The sequence below is a fragment of the Medicago truncatula genome, chromosome 8 (genome assembly GCF_003473485.1).
Source record: "Medicago truncatula cultivar Jemalong A17 chromosome 8, MtrunA17r5.0-ANR, whole genome shotgun sequence".
In the NCBI taxonomy this organism is placed as follows: Eukaryota; Viridiplantae; Streptophyta; class Magnoliopsida; order Fabales; family Fabaceae; genus Medicago; species Medicago truncatula.
Window position 1 is genome coordinate 9,936,193 of NC_053049.1, and position 20,108 is coordinate 9,956,300.

The window sequence follows — 20,108 nt, forward strand, 5'->3', positions numbered from 1 at the left end:
ATTAAGACCTAAATTTCCAACAGAACATAGCTTAGTTCAGCCAAAAACAGTATGCAGGAAAGACTATAGAAGATGAAGAATATATTTCCTTGGAGAATTCAATCTATGTATTATAGTGTCATGCCCTTTACAATCAATAATTGGAAAACGATGAAATTACACATCAAGCACATCATACATAATTGGTACTAGCTTTTGGAAGGATAGATGGGTTGGGGGAGCACCCCTCTACTTGTCATTCCCTAGACTTTTCGTTCTATCAAATCAAAAGGAGGCCAAGGTGGGGGAGGTTCAAGATGGGGGGTGTGAGTGGAATATTACGTGGCGGAGGGATCCGTTTTTGTGGGAGCTTGAACTTATCCATAATTTGATGGTTTTGTTGGAGGAGGTAGCTTTTGGAGGCGAGGAAGATAAGTGGGTGTGGACTCCGGAGGAGGACGGTTCTTTTTCGGTCAAACCAACTTATTCCATTTTGGAAAATCTCTTCCTTGTGGTAGACGATGTGAGTGCTATTTATGAGGGGGTTTTCTCCTCGATTTGGAAGAGTCCGGCTCCTTCCAAAGTAGTCACATTCTATTGGTCCCTACTTCTTGATCGTATTCCTACGAAGGATAATCTTGCATCTCGACATACCTTGGATTCGGGTGTGTCCTTACTTTGTGTTTGTGTGGAAGGTGTGTTGAGACTTCTACCCATCTCTTCTTGCATTGTGATGTCTCCTCTTTAATTTGGCGTGGTATTTTAAATTGGCTCGGGATGAATTTTATTACCCCTCATAATTTGTTTGCGCATTTTGAGTGTTGGAATAATGAGGTGGTCTCGAGAAGGCTTAGGAAAGGTTTTTTGTTGATTTGGCATGCCACTATTTGGTTGATTTGGATGGAAAGAAATGCACGGATTTTCAATCACAAAGAGAAGGATGTTGGGGAGTTAGTGGATGAGATTGAAGCGGTGTCTTGGGTGTGGATGTTGAGCAGACTAAAGATAGCATCGTTCCTCTTTTATGAGTGGACTTGGAACCCTAGACAGTGCCTAAATAGAAGATGAAAGGTGCTGGCTTTTTTGGATCTGCTGCAGAGGCTTGAGTGGCTCGGTTTTATCCATTCTATGTGCAGGTGGTTTTTATTGTTTAGGCTATAGGAAAGGTAATTATATAGTTTGTTTTTTGCCTTTTCCTGTGGCTGTTTTTGGCTGTGCTAGTACTGTTTTACTGCTGGTTTCTGTCGAACAGTTGGCTTCCTGCTGTTGTTTTTGCTGTAGCCATTTTGCACTTCTGGTGCGTGGTGTTATAATATTATGCCGATTAAAAAAAAAGCACATCATACATAAGTCAGATGCTATGAAGCACAGACTCACACAGAGACATTAGACAGACACGTCGACATCGATAATAATTTAAGAAAATGATATAATTCAATATAATCATATGTGTTGTGTTGTGTAGGCGTTGGATATGATATATATCGACACTGAGAGACGCCTAATCCGAAACGTATATCTACTTCATAGGTCAGATGTGAGGAGGAAACGATCAAACGACACATCATGCATATCATTCATGATTTATCTGTATGTTAACCAGCAAGATATTGATCATATATAGCACCTTGTATGTTCAAAGATACATTTACAAGAATTTGATATCACAGAAGCAACCTGTTCATAGTCATTTACCGTTGCTGGGGAAGAGCTTCGTTTGGTAATACACAGATAAAATACGTGATACTTTAGTTAGTTAACCAAATTCATTATAGCTTATTATTTGTCCCACATCGCTCAGACTTAACATGCGTGAATGTTGAGGGAAATATAAATAAAGAGCTATTTGCAACATTGCAATATACTTACCTGGATGGGGTCAATGGATGATCATGAAGGTCCATGGCCTAGGTTGGTGACCTCCATTGCACTTCGGAGGGGTGCCTATCTAAGGTGTTCTCAAGTAGAACAGCCTACATCATAGTTTGTTGCTGTGGGGGCCTGCGTTCGCGCGGCCCCTTCCAATAATAGTTTAATTATTTTTTTAAGAAACATTAATCATGGTTTTGCAAAAATATTTTCCAATTGCTTCAGCTGATCCGACAATCAATAAAATGAAAAAAAAAATATTTAAGTTGATTTTTTTTTTTAAGAAGTTAAATTTGCCTTATTATGTGACATTTAGCCACAACTAGCATCACAAACTTAGTTTCCAAACAACTTGCCCCAAAATTCAATTAAAATTGTTGTACAAAGAAAACATTCATGATTTAGTAAGATGAGACAATTCATTACATTCAAACAAAAATGCAATTAAATATGAACACCAATATCACCTAGCGTCAGCATCTGCATCTCGCAAGTAAGCAATCAACGCATCGAGTGCCTTCTCATCTCTTGCACATGCGTCTGTTTTTTTTTTTTTTAAATGACCTACCAAATTATAAATTCAAACACACAAAATGCAAAAACCTAACTAACCAAAAAGAGGAACACTAACTAACCAAATTGACGGATGCGAGGGTCTTTGAAGAAGATAAGCTAACCCACCCAAATTGGTCGTGGAGAGAATGAAACATGAGACGAGGAGCACACTTCAAGGTCCCAAACCAATACCATTAGACCAACCCAAGTGGATTTATAATCGGAATATTTAAAAACTCAAAGTCCATGTGTTTTGACATTAAATTATTGTAATTTCCGTTTCAAAACTTTTTGAATTTTAAAATAGTCCAAACAAAAGTAACATGTTTCATATTATAAATCTGAAATATGTATAAGTAACACTCAGAAATTACCAGTTCGATGATCACCGTCAAACATGCTCATTTCAGAACATTAGCTTATACTCAGACTGAATCAGATATGGACCTCATAGGTTTCGATATCTGCTGGAGCGAGTGTTGTGTTATGTAAAAGTGTATTCTCATTATTGAATTATGGTTTGATACAAAGCTCCTATATATAGCAAACTGAGTACACAACAAACTGAGTTACTTGAGAGCTAAGTAACTTCCACAACTAACTTCTAACTAACTTGTAACAAGCATATCCTAACAATTACTCTCCTAAACTGAACCTTATGACAAACAAATTTAGTTTACAGACATATATCACAAAGAATTAAGACATTTCACAGATGCCTAGTTTCTCCCTCAATTTGCAAAAGGTTTCCAGCTTCAAAAGCCAAGTCATAATATCTGCAATCTGTTCCTGAGTACTCTCACCACTCCTTCTTCTGTAAGATCTCTGAGAAAGTGGTATCTCACATCTATATGTTTGCATCTCCCATGCATCACTGGGTTTTTAGACAGTTTGATAGAGGAACTATTATCACATAGTATAACTGTGCACTCAATATGGTAACAAAGTTGAGTCTGGATGCCTTAGTTGCTTATAGGCGTGCTGAAAATGATGTATGTAACTTTCTTGGTCGACCATTGAGTTGTCCTCTAACTGGTCTATTCCCATGTAATCTTTATTCGAAAAATGTAATTGAGGGGAGGATATTTTTGGACTGCGTATTACAAACAAATTTGCAGCTCAAACATATTTCTTTCTCCCGATATTGTTGGTCCATCCTTCTCCAAATCTTCCTAATATGGAATTGATGTCGCCTTCATCTTCAGCAATGAGGAGGAGCAATCATCCTTTACAGTGATGTCCTTGAGAGAACCTTTCGTCGCAGTTAAAACAAAGCCCCTTTTCACGACGTTCAGTGAGTTCCGCTTTGGAAATTTGCCAGAATCTGGGTTCCGTTGCTGGAGTAGAGAGGAGCGCTGGTGTTGGTCGAATTCCGGTCTTGTTTTGACGCGGAGATGGTGGCGTCCATGGTTGGATATTTAAACATGATACATGCAGCTAACAAAATTGGATATTTAAACATCATTGTCTATGGTCTTAACTTGGAAAATCAATGAACGTACTTGTTTTACTCTTTAATATGCAGGGTACTTTGGGAATGAAAACATAGCATTCTTCAAATTTTAGTGCTTATAATTTGTTTTGCAAAAGCTAAATGAATTGTATTAATTCAATACACAAGAAGTGAATAAGTGTATAGTCATTTACCATTGCTGAGGGAAAAGATTCGTTAGGTAGCACACATGAATCAGAGGTTTTAGTTTAGTTAACCAAGTTCATTATAGCACCATTTGTCCCACATCGCTCGGATTTCACATGTGGCAGTGTTGAGGGGAATATAAATAAAGAGGTATTTGCATCATTGTAACATACTTACCTGGATGGGGTCAATGGATGATCATGAAGGTCTATGGCCTAGGTTGGTGACCTCCATTGCACTTTGGAGGGGTGCCTACCTAAGGTGTTCTCAAGTAGAACAACCTACATCATAATTTGTTGCTGTGGGGGCCTGCGTTCGCGCGGCCCTCTTCCAATAATAGTTTAATTTTTTTTTTTGAGGTATTGTATTGTTTTTAAAGAGCATGAAATACCTTGCTCAAGAGAATTTAGAAATTTTTGTTATACTCATTTACATCTCTAATTGTGGATGAAATCATTTTTTTAGTGATTAATTGTTATTATATTTGTTAAAAGTGACAGTATTTCAAATGTTAAAAATAAATTCAATTACTGATTTTTTTTAGATTCAAGTTAATATATTTAAATTATCAACAGTTAGCAAATTTATGATTTTTAAAATTAAGTAATTAATATTTTTACATTTAAAATATTAATAAATGTGTCAAATAATAATTTAATTTGAATACATCATTGACTGTGTAAATTTATTAGACATGCATCCATAATTTGATTGGATGCATGTGCAATGTTACTGTTAGTACAACTACATAAAAATCAATCTCATATGATAAATTCTCATTAAATAGCTAATTTGCACTACACTGCAACATTTCTAAAGAAAAAGAAGCAGAATGCACATGTGGAAGAGAATCGTGTAATATGACCATAAGATGGGAAAAAGGAAGTATATATGAGTTTTGGATATAAATCTAGCAATTGAGGGGTTCATTCTGATTCTCATGATTGTCCTGAATTTCTTGATATCAGCCTCCAACGGTTCCTTTTCTGGTGAAGACTTTGGAGCTTCAGCTAGGCAGTACACAATCCCTTATACCTGGCCCAATTCGTAATCTGCTCCTTTAGAGATTGGTACTACGGAATTGAAATATGCACGAAGAAACTAAATGACGGCTTCAGCTCAGCAGCATATTCTTCTTTTTTATTTGAACGGTGTATCGTCTTCAAAAACTTAAAAAAGAAAAAGACAAGGCACAACAGCCAAATGCATATACTTCAAGCAGCCACAAACTAAATAAAAGACAAACAAAACAGCAGAAAAGATTTATTCGACAGAGTGAGTTACCAATTTTGGCTATACTTTTTAAAGGAGTAAAATATAAGTATAGATCTAAACTTAGGTCCACATTGCTCATTCTCCATCAAATTGACAAAAACGATTTTAAGTCTGTACAATATTTTCATGTTGAGCACTAGCATTAAAGACTGTCTAAGGGTCCAAACCGCATTATGACATCTGAATGCACAAATCTCTGGTAAATATTTAAAAACAAAAATACATAACATATACAAATATCACATCTTAAAAAGAAAAATGGAAATACGGATAAAATAAAAAAGACGTAGAGAATGAAGATACGAAGAAAAAAGAATTAGAATGCTCGTGGATTGCCACACATTATGGCAATGTCCGGTGAGCATAAAAAGGATGTTCTCAATGCACTGAAAATTCAGATATCTACCTTATTCTGCGGCTTGGCTTTGCTGTTCCCGTAACATTTACAACTTCTGCTTCCCACTCTTTTTTCTACAGAAAGAAAGAGAGAGAATTGGATACATTACAATTTACATTAGGAGGAGAATATAACAAATCAATCACTAAGAAGACCAGATAAGCCTACCATTGTGTCTCTCATTTTCTCAAATAAGATTGATTTTACATTATCTTTACAGACCTAGCGACAAAGTTCAAGAGTCAACCATTTAGAGGATGCACTGACATTTTGATCTTGGTGATCAAAGAGTTCCGGAAGAACCTTCAAAATTCTTTTTGGGGGCACGATTTTAGCTCCAAATTCACTAGCAGTATGAAGACAGATAATTATATCATTATATGAGAGCAACAAAACAGACACAGCTAGTATAGATTTTGCAACGCAATTCCAAACCTTAAAGCTTGAAACATAACATCTATTGCAGGCACCACCGCTTTAGCAAATTTTTTCTTTATCACTTTCTCCATTGCATCCTAAAATCACCAAAACCTTAATAAAGAAATGGTCAAAAAACATGACTAGTAGATGCGAAGTTATTGATGTGTAAACTAAATCCCAAAGAACCTTAAGAAAAAGAGAATTCACCATATCAAAAATATTATGAACCAAAACAAGGAAAATAGAAAACACTAAAACAGGGCTAAATGAAAGCATAAGATATATAGTTTTGACGAAAAGAATTGCCTTATCAGTCGGGGCAATGGAAAACAGGACTAATTGAATTCAGAAGTTTCATAGACTCATAAATATGCAACAGAAAGTGAGCTGTATTTCTGCGTGTTCCAATATAATCAGGGCTCTACAATAGACTTTCATCAAAAAGAAATTTCACATGCCATACCATTACTCTGGACAATCAAACATCAACAATATCCATCCACTACCGTCTCACCTTTTCCATTTCTAGGTTCTACAAACTCAATTCCTAAACTTGCATCAGTTTACAACCTCTAGATTTTGAGCAAAATTACAGAATAAAGCAAATGCAGCCGTAAATGTCAAAATATTTACAGACCACAATATGCAATACATAGTACAGATTTTGCAAAAACCCACTACCAGAGGCCAATCACTCAATTCAAAAACCCACTATCATCAATTTTGAGACAACTATATATTGGTTAGAAACAAATCTTTTAGTACTAAGAATTTCAGAGTTGGAAATCGAGATATACTAGATTATGAAATTCATTGGAGATATATTTCATAAGCTATTGAATTAGTATAGTTCAATCAAGTACTTACTAAGTTTTTGCAGCTATATATTTTCTTGTCTAATGTAAATGACAGTAAAGTGTAGTTATTAAAACACCAAGCTAACAAGACAACCTTTGTTGATAGTGCAACAACTCACAAAGTAAAGTAATATGAAATGAGGGAAAAGTGTATTCATCTTATTCAATGTTTAAATCTGAAGTACAATTGACATATACACACACATTGTTATGGTACTGCTAAGCTACATTGTACTACACTTATTGTCCTACATTCAGATAACTTGTACTGCAAGTTATTGATCAAAACTATCTCTCTTAGTCTTATTTAGCTCATGGTGTAATATCCCCCCACATGTTGGAGGCTGGTAGATATCTATCATCCCCAACTTGGATAGCAAATTGTTGAATGGTTGTGGAAGCAAAGCTTTGGTGAAAAAGTCTGCAACTTGATCTTTGGATGAGACTGATAGTAACTTGAGGATGTTGGCTTGAAGTTTCTCTCTTACAATATGGAAGTCTATCTCCAAGTGCTTTGTACGCTAATGAAAGACAGGATTGGCAGCTATGCGGATTGCACCCTGATTATCAGAATAAATGACAGGAACTTTGGGACAATTGATTTGCAAATCCTTGAATACATATAAGATCCATTGGAGTTCACAGGAAGCTGCAGATGCACAGAGATAACTTGCTTGGCAAGGAAGATGATTTCATTCCTATTTACAGATTACAGAAAACGATCTTGTTAAAATAATTCTTCTGCTTAGAAAAAGAATAAAAAATCTTACAAAGAAACAAATGAATGTGTTTGTGTATATATTTATGCCATTGCTCCTTCATGATGATGGCTCTTCTTGTTTCATTCTTAGCTTTGCTTTAACTTCATATGCAATTCCAGGAATTTCTCACCATCCTTGGTGATAATAGGAACATGGAATTTTTTTATATGTGCTAGCATATAGTTGATAGTTCTAACTCAAAATAATAATTTAGAAAATGTTATGTTATCTTGAAGAAAATCATTTTCCTTATAGTAACATGCCAAAATCTGCTATATGTTGGCACATACCCTTGTAACTTGAAATAACCTCAGTTAGAGAATGTAATCCATCTATCTATTAAAACAGACTCTTGATCTCAGCAAAAATCTTATGTGGCACTTCACAAAACATTTTATCCCTTTGTTTCATTCCATTGTATTATATTTCATTCTATATACTTGTATCTATTGTGAGTGTTTGTAACCTATATTTATTTATTACCACTAATTGTCTCTACGTTTATTTTCTATTCTTTTACAAATTGTATCTAGATTACTCCATAACCCACAGTCTACAAATTTTTCTACCGTTACCTAACCCTTAATTATGTTTCCATTCAATTTGACCCCACCACAAACAAGCTTAATCTGAAATCTCATACACATTTTCCTTCTACTTCTACTTCTACAAAACAAATATATCTTTTTTGTTCAATATGACTATAGTGGATTTCTAGAGAAAGAAGTCGCCACATCCCTCAAATAAATAATTTGTAGGGTATCGATAACTAAAAGAAAGACAATATAAGGGAAGAAAACAATAGACTTGAATAAAAATCGCAAAAATATGATTTACGCCGTTGCCGGGGATCGAACCCGGGTCACCCGCGTGACAGGCGGGAATACTTACCACTATACTACAACGACTTGTTGATCCTTGAAAGAAATTAACAATACATCTCCCTAAACGATGGTTGAATATAAAAACACAAGTTATATATTTGTTTAAAGGACCTGCAGGACAAAAAAAATATTGTTGGGGTGAGAGAGGCTCGAACTCTCGACCTCAGGATCACTCAGAAGCTATGAGACCTACGCGCTAGCCAACTGCGCCACCACCCCAATGATGTTTTTGTTCAATGTCAGAGAACTCATCGGTTAAAACGATTTAATCTGGTGTTGTACTTATTGCTCTTATTTTTTATTTTATTTTTTGACAAAATGTTATGCTCTTAATTAAGAAGGGGTAAGTGAGTAATAATCCATGAGTACCAGGCTTAATGCTTTTAACCTGGGAAAAAAGCTCTTCTCTCAACAAGTTTTGCTCATTTCCAACCAAACTTTCGAAAAAGCCCCTGACGTGGGTTAACTCACACATGTGTTAATCCTGCGCGAGTTAGCTCACGCTGCGTGTTGTTTTCAAGGCCAGGCAGAACCTCATTTTCTCATTTTCCATCTAAAATAGAAGAAAGACTAATGATTGATACCAACACAGCCACTATTCTCAAGAGTTTCTGATTTACCTATCCATTGTTGTGTGTCTTGCAATATCACTTGGACTATCATGCTATTTTGGATAACACTTACAATTGCTCATCATCTTGGCACTTCAATTTCCAACCATTTTTGTACCGGTACAAAAACATTTAGTTGTGCACTATAAATGTCACCCTATTTGTATAACCATGTTGTTATAAACACAGTACTAAAATACTAATTTTACTAAGGTATGAGGAGTATGTTGAACGTGCAATATTCCTGGAGTCCCTTAATTACTTATATAAAGTGCATGAATCCCTTAATTACATGTTGGTTGTATACATTCTGAATAGAGGTTATGACAGCAAATCTTTGTCTGCCAACCCCTGCCCACACCCTTTGAGATCAAAGAGGTTAGTCACTAGTCTAGCTTTGAGAGTTGGTGGCCTTAGTAAAGACTATAGAAGATGAAGAATAAATTTCCTTGGAGAATCCAATCTATGAATTAGTGTCTTGCCCTTTACAATCAATAACTGGAAAATGATGAAATTACACATCTTACATAAATCAGATGCTATCAAGCACAAACTCAGACACAGACACAGACACGACACAGACACGTCGACATCGATAATAGTTTGAGAAAAAATGTTGTGTCGGTGTCAGACATGATACATATCCGACACCAGGAGACGCCTTATCCGAAGAGTATATTTGCTTCATAGGTTAGATGTAAGGAGGAAACGACACATCATGCATATCATACATGATTTATCTATATGCCAACCAGTAAGATATTGATCATATATAGAACCTTGTATGTTCAAAGATACATTTACGAGAATTTGATATCACAGAAGTAATCTGTTCATAATCATTTACTGTTTCCAAGGAAAGAGTTTCGTTTGGTAACACAAATAAAATATGTGAGACTTTAGTTAGTTATCCAAGTTCATTATAGCGTATTATTTGTCCCACATCGCTCAAATTTCACATGTGGGAGTGTTGAGGGGATTATAAATAAAGAGGTATTTGCATCATTATAAAATACTTACCTGGATGGGGTCAATGGACGATCATGAAGGTCTATGGCCTAGGTTGGTGACCTCCATTGCACTTTGGAGGGGTGTCTGCCTAAGGTGTTCTCAAGTAGAACAGCAGCCTACATTATAATTTGTTGCTGTGGGGGCCTGCGTTCGCGTGGCCCCCCTTCTGCTAGAGATTTTTTTATTTTTATCTTGTAGCTTCGCTTTCCTCCATAATTAAAAGATAGAAAATCCTATTATAATGTGGTAAAGATAGAAAATCCTTCCATTAATAAATTAGATAAACATACTTAGTTAAATATAACTTTATTTTTACAACAAATATCATAGACATGGATGCTCATGTAACATTATTCAAAAAAAAAAAAAAAAAAGATAATTTAATAGAAGCATTTTAATCTCTGTCCTCAAAGTTCTGTTGAAAACCCTCAAGCTAGCTCTATCCATTTACCCTTAATGTATGATATGTATGTTCACCCACAACGATTCTGCTCTGCATCCTCAAGTTTTATTCACTAAATTCTTCCTATCTAACCCTCAATATCATTTTGTTAAAAGGTACGTGCAAATGCAAATCAATAAAAATTATCATTGTCTATTTATAACAAAAACATATCAGTGAATTCTACTAAACCGTTTTAGTCAACTTAGAAATGAGTATTATTTATTGAATAATCGTTAGAACTTATTTTGGACTATTGCTGCAAAACTTGAACAAAAAGAAGATAATGATGAAGCATAAAAGTTTCAAAACGTGTGTCGACACACTTAAGTTTTAGTTCCGATTAGCACCCACTAGTTTATGTCAACCTGATGCAAATGGATATGCTAGTCAGGGGCCGTTTTTTTGGGAGTGCAAAGAGCTCAACCGAGCTGGATCTCCTAAAGTGATGGGCCTCAAGAAAAAAATCATTGCTCAATATCCCCACCCCCACTCAAAAAGAAAACTAAACATGTTTCATGTTTCAATTTCTAAGTAAAAAAATCAGATTCCATGTTTCTATTTTTAAGTTAAAAAAGCACATCTTTAGTAAAAATAATTGGTAATTTTGATTTTGGTGGTTAATAATCATTATACGAGTGTTATTTTCAATTTAAATAGAAGATTAATCTTTTAAAAAAATTGTGTTTTTTTTTTTTTTTAATTAGGGACCTATTTTTACTACGAGAGCCGAGCCTCTAGTTTTGTAGGGACGACCCTGATGCTAGTGAATATCCATCAGGATACTTTAAAAAGTATCCTTGATCGTGAGTTCGTGAGTTGAATATTCACACCAAGGATCAATTATAGTTCACAATATAAAGTTCTCTCATTTACTCTCGTGCCTTAAAAAAAGAATAAATGATTAACTTAGAATTATTTTCGCAGAATTTTGATTCAAAAAATATGATTTCTGTGTCTATTTTCTACTTTTTTCCATGTCTATTTTCATATGATTAATTTAGAAGTACATTCAACAATGGTTACAACGAACAGTTAATTAGTAATAACGTTCACAGTTATTCATAATAGTTGCAATGGTTTGTTGATAGGTGCTTGTCCTCTTTCCCTCCATACAAAAATTTACATACGCGCGCACACGCACACTCACACTTTTTTCTTTTTGTGTAACTTAAATAAATAGATAATCCTCAGTTGATCCTTTGATTCATATGATCTCCCTCTTTCATTTTTCCATCAAAATTCTTAAGTTCCTTTCTCATTTCATTTCCTACATCTCTTACACAAAAACGCCATTTCTTAATCCCACTGACAATAACTTTACATTTTTGTCTGCTTCAAAAAAACTTTACATTTTTGTCTGTTAATTTAATATTTTTGTTTTTGTCCGTTTATTTAATTTATTTAACAAACAAAATTTTAAAAATGTAGAAAGTTGTTTTCGAACTTACAACTTCTCATTAAGGGCAAACAAACACAACAACCATAACAATATATATCGGTAATAACCTCTTCAACATCATTTCTCAAAAATAAAAACCTCTTCAACATCATAACAATATATAGATTTAGGATTTAAATTTGAGGGTGGTGACCACAACAGGACTCCTAACCACATGACTCACATCCATCCAAGTTAGATATCCGAAATCCAATTTCTTTAATCTTGTCATGCTTCCAACTTCATTCCTCAACTTAAATCTTAGCTTCTCATTCTTCTCATGGAACACCAACTTGTTTGGGATAACACTGACATGAAACCCTTTGATAGGAGTAATGTTGGCAACATAAACTGTTTATGCCTCACCAACATTGGTCACTGTTTTGTGGAACTCTTGTATTCTCCTCCAAGAAGAATTTCCACCATTGAAGAAAGCAATAAAAAAAGGGTGGTTAATATCCAATGAAGGTTTAGAGCAATCATTGAATGTGGATCTTGTAATGGTAGTGATATGTTTCTGTGTGAAGTTAAGTCCATAGAGAAGATTAACATAATCTTGTGCACCAACGTCATAAAGAAGACCGGGGTCAAGCGCTCTAGTAGTATCAACATAACTAGCTCCTAATGCAAGAGGAGTTGCAACTTTGTTACCTTCTCCGATGTCTTTGATATGTTCCTTAGCATTATCAAATATGGTTGATGTTGTCATAATTGCTGACCTTATAGCTGCAGGGTCCAATCAGCATGTGCTCCTTTCAAAAGTGCTCCAACACCAGCAACATGAGGGCATGTCATAAACGTTCCACGCAATGTTGTCAAAATCGCGATCTAGATCCCAAGATCGTACGATCTTGCGAGTCATGATGCCTCCACCGATCTGGAGCGGATCCAAGATCAGAGAAGATGAAGGAGCGGCCGGCGCGCCGCGTAAACACGTTGAATCGGCGATTTTTTTCGCGTCTGGGAAAGTGGCTGATTCGGGTGCGACCCGTCTGACCCGACCTGTTCGGATTTGACCCGATTTTTTTAAATACGAGCCCAACCCCATTCTGGCCGGGAACGACCCGTTTTCCACTCTAAAAGGCCAAATTCACTCATTAATTTCAGTTTTGGGACTTGTTAGTGTTTAATTCAATAATTAGGTTAGTAAATTGGGAATTTCTTTAAAATTTTGAATTTTTTTCATCTTTTGTGAAATTGTAATTCTTCAATTATCATCAATTCCCTTTCATCTTTTATAAATTTCTCTTGCTTGTGCTTCCTCTTGAATAAGTTTTTTATTTTTTATTTTTATGATGTTTAGGATGATGCTTTGTTTTGTATCAATGTTTTTAGATGTTTAAGATAATGAGAATTATGATTAATATAAGTTTTTTTTAAAGGTTATTTTTCTTAGTTTTTTTTATAATTCTGTCTATTATATGGGATCTTACGATCCCTGTTACGATCCTACGATCTACGCTTTTTCTATACCTCAACGATCTCTAGTGGGATCTCGATTTTGATAACCTTGGTTCCACGTAAAACATTAAACTAAGTAAGGAAATACTTGTTGGAGAATTTCCAAAATAGGTCTCCTAACCACATGTTTTACATATATCAAGTTATAGATATTGAAAAGTCACCTTTAATTTTGTTTTTCTTCCAACTTCAATCATTAACTTGATGCTTACTTTTTCGTTCTTCTCATGGAACACCAACTTGTTTGGAATAACACATACATGAATACCTTTAATAGGTATAATGTTGGTAACATAAATCATTTGTATAATAATGAGGTTTTGGTGTGAAGTTAAGTGCACAAAGAAGATTAAGATAATGTCTTACACCAACATCATAAACAAGACTAAGGTCAGAGCTCTACAAGGATCAACACAACCTCCCAATGCAAGTGGGGTTCCAACTTTGTTACCTCTTCCAATGTATTTGATACAATTCTTAGTATTATTAAATATGTTTAATGTTGTCATAATTGTTGAACTTATCGTTAAGGGTTTTAATCGGGATCATTAATGTATGAGATATTTGATATGAAAACACCTCCAATAACATTTTATTGAGAAATATTATAAACTTGATTAATTAGATTTCCATGCTTATCTTCACAAATCACAATTTTTCTATTCACATTGTTTAATTCTTTAACATTGTCACACATACTCATGAAAACAATTGAAAAATCGTTAGCAGATAAATTTTCTAAATAGGCAGACAAACTAACGAGTGATAATTCATTACCAAGTGTAAGCATCACACAAAATTCACGATCCAAAGTACCAGTAACAATAATTTAGATCCATGATGTTCCATTAATGAGAGTTTTAAAGCACTGACCCACATTACCTGCTGCTACAAAAGTGGCTATTGCAATTGGATCTTTATACAAAGATACAACACCTAAGTTTACTGATATCGAAAAGAACATTAACACCGTCTAATATTACGATATCAATTGTAGCTGTTACATTAGATAAAAATACATTTATAGGTTTTTCCCATCTAATCTTGTACATAGCTACTCTAGACAATGTAATTATTTCTTTTGTAGTTCGATTTACATAACCAAAGAAAAATGCACCATCAACTTGATTTCAAGTTGTTGTTAATGAAGTGTGGGTCTCTTAATCATATGTATGACATGTAGTATTCACAATTGTTGTATTAATGATTGCTCTCAAGAAAAAAAAATTGTTGTATTAATGATAAAAAAAATTCCAAGAACAATTTGTTTAAGATGCTAGCTCCAATGATTTTTTTTTTTTTGCAAAAATATAAATCATTGGTATTTTTAAATTCACCTTCCAATTTTGAAGAAATTATAACCATCCCATTATTACTTAAACTTTCACTTTCTTGTCAAACTAAAAAGTCAACCACAAAAAATTGGAAGGCCGATTTTTAGCTAGATTTATTTTAATTACGTTTATTATGTGTTATATGTGCTCGTGTGTGATTATTCATCATTGGGTGTATTTTCATGGGTTTCCGTGTTAGAAGGGTATTTTAGTCATTTTGGACTTTTGTTATGTTTGGAGATTACCCTTATGTTGGGATTTTTGAGATGCATCTATGTTGATGTAATTATTGATTCATGACATGTATATTTGGATTACTCTGGTTTATATTCTGCTACTGTTGAGGTTTATATACATGCTTATTGGTTTTGAATTTTGGATGATGGCGTAGCCTCTATTTCTTGAATAAATGTATTATTCGCATGTTTAATTGCTTTAATAGAAATAGGAGTGTTACAAGTTGGTATCAGAGTCATGGTCAGTTGTGTCTAGACTAATACTTGTTGTATTTCCCTGTTGTGTGCGAGTGGTAGCATAGTACCTTCGACATTTGCTTTGTTGTGTTGTTTTCTTATCAGTGAGTTGGTTGTGTAGTGCTGAGATGGCAGGTGGTAGAGACGATGCGGCAATTGCACAAGCTTTAGCGACTATGGCACAAGTGTTGGCCCAGTCGAATGAGAATGCGGTGGCTAACCGTAGAAATGAAGGTGAGGCCGAAGAGAGGAGGCTCGATAGGTTCTTGAGGAACAATCCACCGACTTTCAAAGGGAGGTTCGATCCAAAGGGAGTACAGACTTGGGTGCAGGGTATGGAACAGATTTTCCGCTGCTACTGTTGAGGTTTATATACATGCTTATTGGTTTTGAATTTTGGATGATGACGTAGCCTTTATTTCTTGAATAAATGTATTATTCGCATGTTTAATTGCTTTAATAGAAATAGGAGTGTTACAAGTTGGTATCTTGACCAAACTCAAAGTTGACCATGCTTCATTAAATGGATTAAGACCAAGGAATTATGGTGAACACGGTTTTAATATGCAAATATGGTTACAAATATTGCGGTTGTAGCTAATCTGTTACTATGATTTCAATTGAGGACATTGCTTCGTGTAAAACAATTATATTTGCACCAAACAAAAAAAGTTTTACAACTGTTATAATTTTTATACATATTTTATTTATAAATTTGAATATATTTTAAGACCTTTTATCAAATTTATAAATATTTTAGATTTGACATAATTAACCAAATTTAATCTAACACTTCCCCGTCCCACCTCTATTTAGTAATTTTTTAACCCAAAATTTCAATTTCCTCAGATCAATTTTTCATTTTCCTCTATACACAAATTTACATAGGCACGCATGCTAATGCGCACGCTCACACACACTCCCACTTTCCTTTAGTTTTTTGCCACAATTTTTTCATTTCCCTCTTCCATTTCATTTCCTCCACTCCTCACACAAAAACATCATCTCTTGATTATTGACTAGAACATTTTGTTTTTGTCCGTCAATTCAATTTATTTAACAAACAAATTTTAAAAATTATAGAAAGTTGTTTTCAAACCTACAACATCCTGTTAAGGGTAAACAAACAAACACAACAACAAAGTTCTCCATCAACTTGTTATATTTTATGAATCTTACTATTTATAACTACTTGAACAAATGTAACTTTCCAAACATTTATTTTCGAAATTCTCCATCAAGTATTTCCTTAGTTAGTTTACATTTTTCACTTAATTCATATGCTAATAACCTCTTTATCGTCATAACAATATATAAATGTAGGGTTTCAATTTAAGGGTGTTGGCTACGATAGGCCTCTTAACCACATGTTTCACATCTATCCAAGCTATAGATACATAAAAGTGACCTTTAATTTTGTCATTCTTCCAGCTCCAATCATTAACTTGAATATTACCTTCTCTTCCTTCTCATGGAATACCTATTTGTTTGGGGTAACATTGACATCGAACCTTTTTATAGGTATAGGGTTAGCAACATAAATCATTTGTTTCTCGCCAACATTGGTATCTGTTATGCGAAGTTCTTGTATTGTCTTCGAAGAAGAACTTTCAACATTGAAGAAAACAATAAAAGAATAGTAGTTATGATCAAATGAAGATTTCGAAAAATTATAGGAAGATGATCTTGTAATGATACTGGTGTTTTTTCTTGTGAAGTTAAGAGCTAAAGAAGATAAAAATAATCTATTACACCAACATATAAAACATGACTAGGGTCAAGTGCTTTATTGGAGCTACAACTTTCTTATTTTTTAACAATGTCTTTTATCAATCCTTTCTAATATTAAATATTTTAAATATTATCATTATTGTTGACCTTATAGCTGTCGGGCTCTAATCAACATAGAGTAACGTTAGCAACACTCTCTTTGAACACTCTCTTAAATACTCATTATCTTATTGGTTTAAATCATTGTGGGTTTACACTTTGAAAATTGAACTCACACAAAGTGGTGGGACATGCATTGATTTCATCCAATAAAAAAATGAGTGCTAGAGAGAGTGTTGAAAAGTAAATGTTACTAGCATTTCTCATCAACATGTGCTCCTTTGAAACTTAAGTGTAAAACAGATAATCACTCATTGTTTCTCAATTTTGATAAGAGAATTTTTATCAACATCTAAATAATTAATAAATTAATTTCTATTAACAAATAAAGATTAAGTTACATATAGTTTGATGGAGATATATTGTTAGTCTAAAACATTTTGTTTACCATTTTGGGTTTGGGGATTCTAATTTTGAAATAAAATCATGGTGCATTCATATTAGTGTTAGACTGATAATTGTTACATGATGAATATGCAAATTACACGTTTGATGTTTTGATTAATATGTTATATAATTTGTTGTTATGTGTACAAGACTTTTAGAATAGGTTTATGGGTCATACAAGACTTGAAGATGCAACAAATTCATATAGTATAGTGAGCTAAGACATAAAGTAAAATTATGCGACCTGTAATTGCTACCAATATCATTTGAGAGTGAAACTTCTACCATTATAAAGTAGACAAAATTATTTACATAATAGATACAATAAATGTTGCATTACCTTAAGTTTGGTAGGAGTAATCCATGTTGCAATTTGGGTAAGAGTTTCTACCATATTTCTGTATCTATGCATGTTCTTTAGTTAAAACGAACTAATTGTATACTTAAACCCAAAAATAAAAATTATAATTATAATTTAGACATTTTAAATTTTATGGGAATTTTTTTTCTTCTCAAATCAGATGTTGTTTGGTATTTTAATTAGTTACTTGAAAGAGTAGTGCTAACAACACTATCTCAAACACTCACTTTTTTATTGGTTTAAATCAAGGTGAATCTCACACTTTGGAAATGAGTTCCACTTAAAGTGGTGGGACACACATTAATTTCATCCCATAAGAGAGTGAGTGTTAGAAAAAATGTTTAAAAGAGGGCGTTCCTAGCATTCCTCTAGTTGAAATTGAGGTTAAAGTACCGAAGAATAGAATTTTGGATTTGAATCGATTCAAGTACCCCAAATTGAGAAAGAAAAAAACTAATTTTATGAATATAATCCTTTCCTTAAACCTTAGTTATGTATCTTGGAGTATGTCACAACCCTAGGATTTCATTTCTTTTTATAAGACTAAATTGAAATAACGTGAAAGTAAATGTTTTATCTAAATTAGTATAATTTAGAGGGTATCAATAAATCAATAAGTATTTATCTAAATTTTAATATATTAATTATAATTTATTATAAAAATCATACGCGGGACAAATGTATATCAAAAATAGGGTTGATATTCAATTTGGTCTCTAAAAATGTAAGACGGTATGTTCATATCAATCAAGTCCTCCATATTATAAATATTTTAAAATTCTCTTTAAAATTAGTATAATTTCAGGTGCCAAATTAAATATCATACTTTAAATAAAAATTTCTCTATTTCTTAAATATGACATTCTTGATTTAAAATGTTCATAGTTAAAGACAAGGATAAATTTGGTAAAAAAATATATTATTAAGATGAAAGAATTGTTTATGAATTTGCAAGTTAGGTTGCCTTAATATATTCTTATGAGAAAAGGGGCTTTGTTATGCATAGAAAACTAGTTTTACACTTGAGAATCAATAATATTATAGTTATTTTTATGTGACAATATATATGATAAATTTTCATTAGGGTTCTGTTTGGTTCAACGAAGATAAAAAAAAAAGTATAATTGTATTTTTCATAATTGTATTACTTCCTCCGTTCCTTTTTAAGTGTCACTTTTGGAGAAAAATTTTGTTCCTATTTAACTGTCACTTTCAAAGTTCAATGCAACATTAAATGTTGTTTTACCAATATTGTCCTTAGTTATTTATTGCGGAGAGAGAAATATATGAAATGAGATATTAAATGAATAAGGTCATTATGGTAAAAGTATAACTTATTGCATCAAAAGTAATATCAATTGTTGATTGTCTTGGTTTATGTAAAATGTTAAAATATGACAATTAAAAAGGAATGAAGGTAGTATTTAGTAAGACAACACTAGAGTTTAGCCTCTAGTTCAATGTGGTTGCTTAACATTTTAAGGTAGGTATTTGATCATGGAGCCATACTATTTGAACACAACATGTAGAGACATTGTACACAACAACAACACAAAACACGAAAGTCAAATGCATGGGAAAAAGTATTTAAAAAGAAAGGCTAAAATTGTATCTCAACCGTATATTATACAATGTTGAGTGTCCAATCTTGTGTTCCCCTAGTATTTTTCATTGATTGTGTAGTGAATGATCTCTTACCCTAGAAATTAAGTCCCTCTTTTAGTGTCTCCTCTAAGATTTTCTCCGCTCCTGGGCTCTCCCATTATTATCATGCCCAGATTCATAGGAGACATGAGTTTCAAGGTATATTATATCCTTAGGTGGCAAAAATTGGATATGATACAAACCGTTCTACATGACGAGTGGAGAATGGTGTGTGATGACCGACTTACCCTTCAGAAGCTATGTGAGTCTTAGGTTGGCCATCCAATCTAAGGACCAATTGTTGGATTGGACACCCTCTCCATTGCATAAGTTCCTTTGTCTCTACAACTTGGTCATCTCATAGTATCTTATTGATCCCCTCCCTTTTCCTTCCTTCATAATAATTGAATCAATCAA

The 20,108-nt window shown here is 33.6% G+C and overlaps 5 non-coding genes across 5 annotated transcripts; 3 read left to right on the plus strand and 2 right to left on the minus strand.

Moving 5' to 3' along the window:
• Positions 1 to 1,840: 1,840 nt before the first annotated feature.
• On the plus strand, positions 1,841 to 2,001 carry LOC112417597 (U1 spliceosomal RNA). The gene has a single exon (XR_003008198.1). It is a non-coding gene; the product is annotated as a U1 spliceosomal RNA (small nuclear RNA).
• Positions 2,002 to 4,211: 2,210 nt separating this feature from the next.
• Positions 4,212 to 4,372, plus strand: LOC112417586 (U1 spliceosomal RNA). Its single transcript, XR_003008188.1, has one exon. It is a non-coding gene; the product is annotated as a U1 spliceosomal RNA (small nuclear RNA).
• A 4,216-nt stretch (positions 4,373 to 8,588) lies between these two features.
• On the minus strand, positions 8,589 to 8,660 carry TRNAD-GUC (transfer RNA aspartic acid (anticodon GUC)). Its single transcript has one exon. It is a non-coding gene; the product is annotated as a tRNA-Asp (tRNA).
• A 110-nt stretch (positions 8,661 to 8,770) lies between these two features.
• On the minus strand, positions 8,771 to 8,855 carry TRNAM-CAU (transfer RNA methionine (anticodon CAU)). The gene is given in 2 exon segments: positions 8,771 to 8,806; positions 8,818 to 8,855. It is a non-coding gene; the product is annotated as a tRNA-Met (tRNA).
• Positions 8,856 to 10,259: 1,404 nt separating this feature from the next.
• On the plus strand, positions 10,260 to 10,423 carry LOC112417608 (U1 spliceosomal RNA). The gene has a single exon (XR_003008209.1). It is a non-coding gene; the product is annotated as a U1 spliceosomal RNA (small nuclear RNA).
• The last annotated feature ends 9,685 nt before the right edge of the window (positions 10,424 to 20,108 follow it).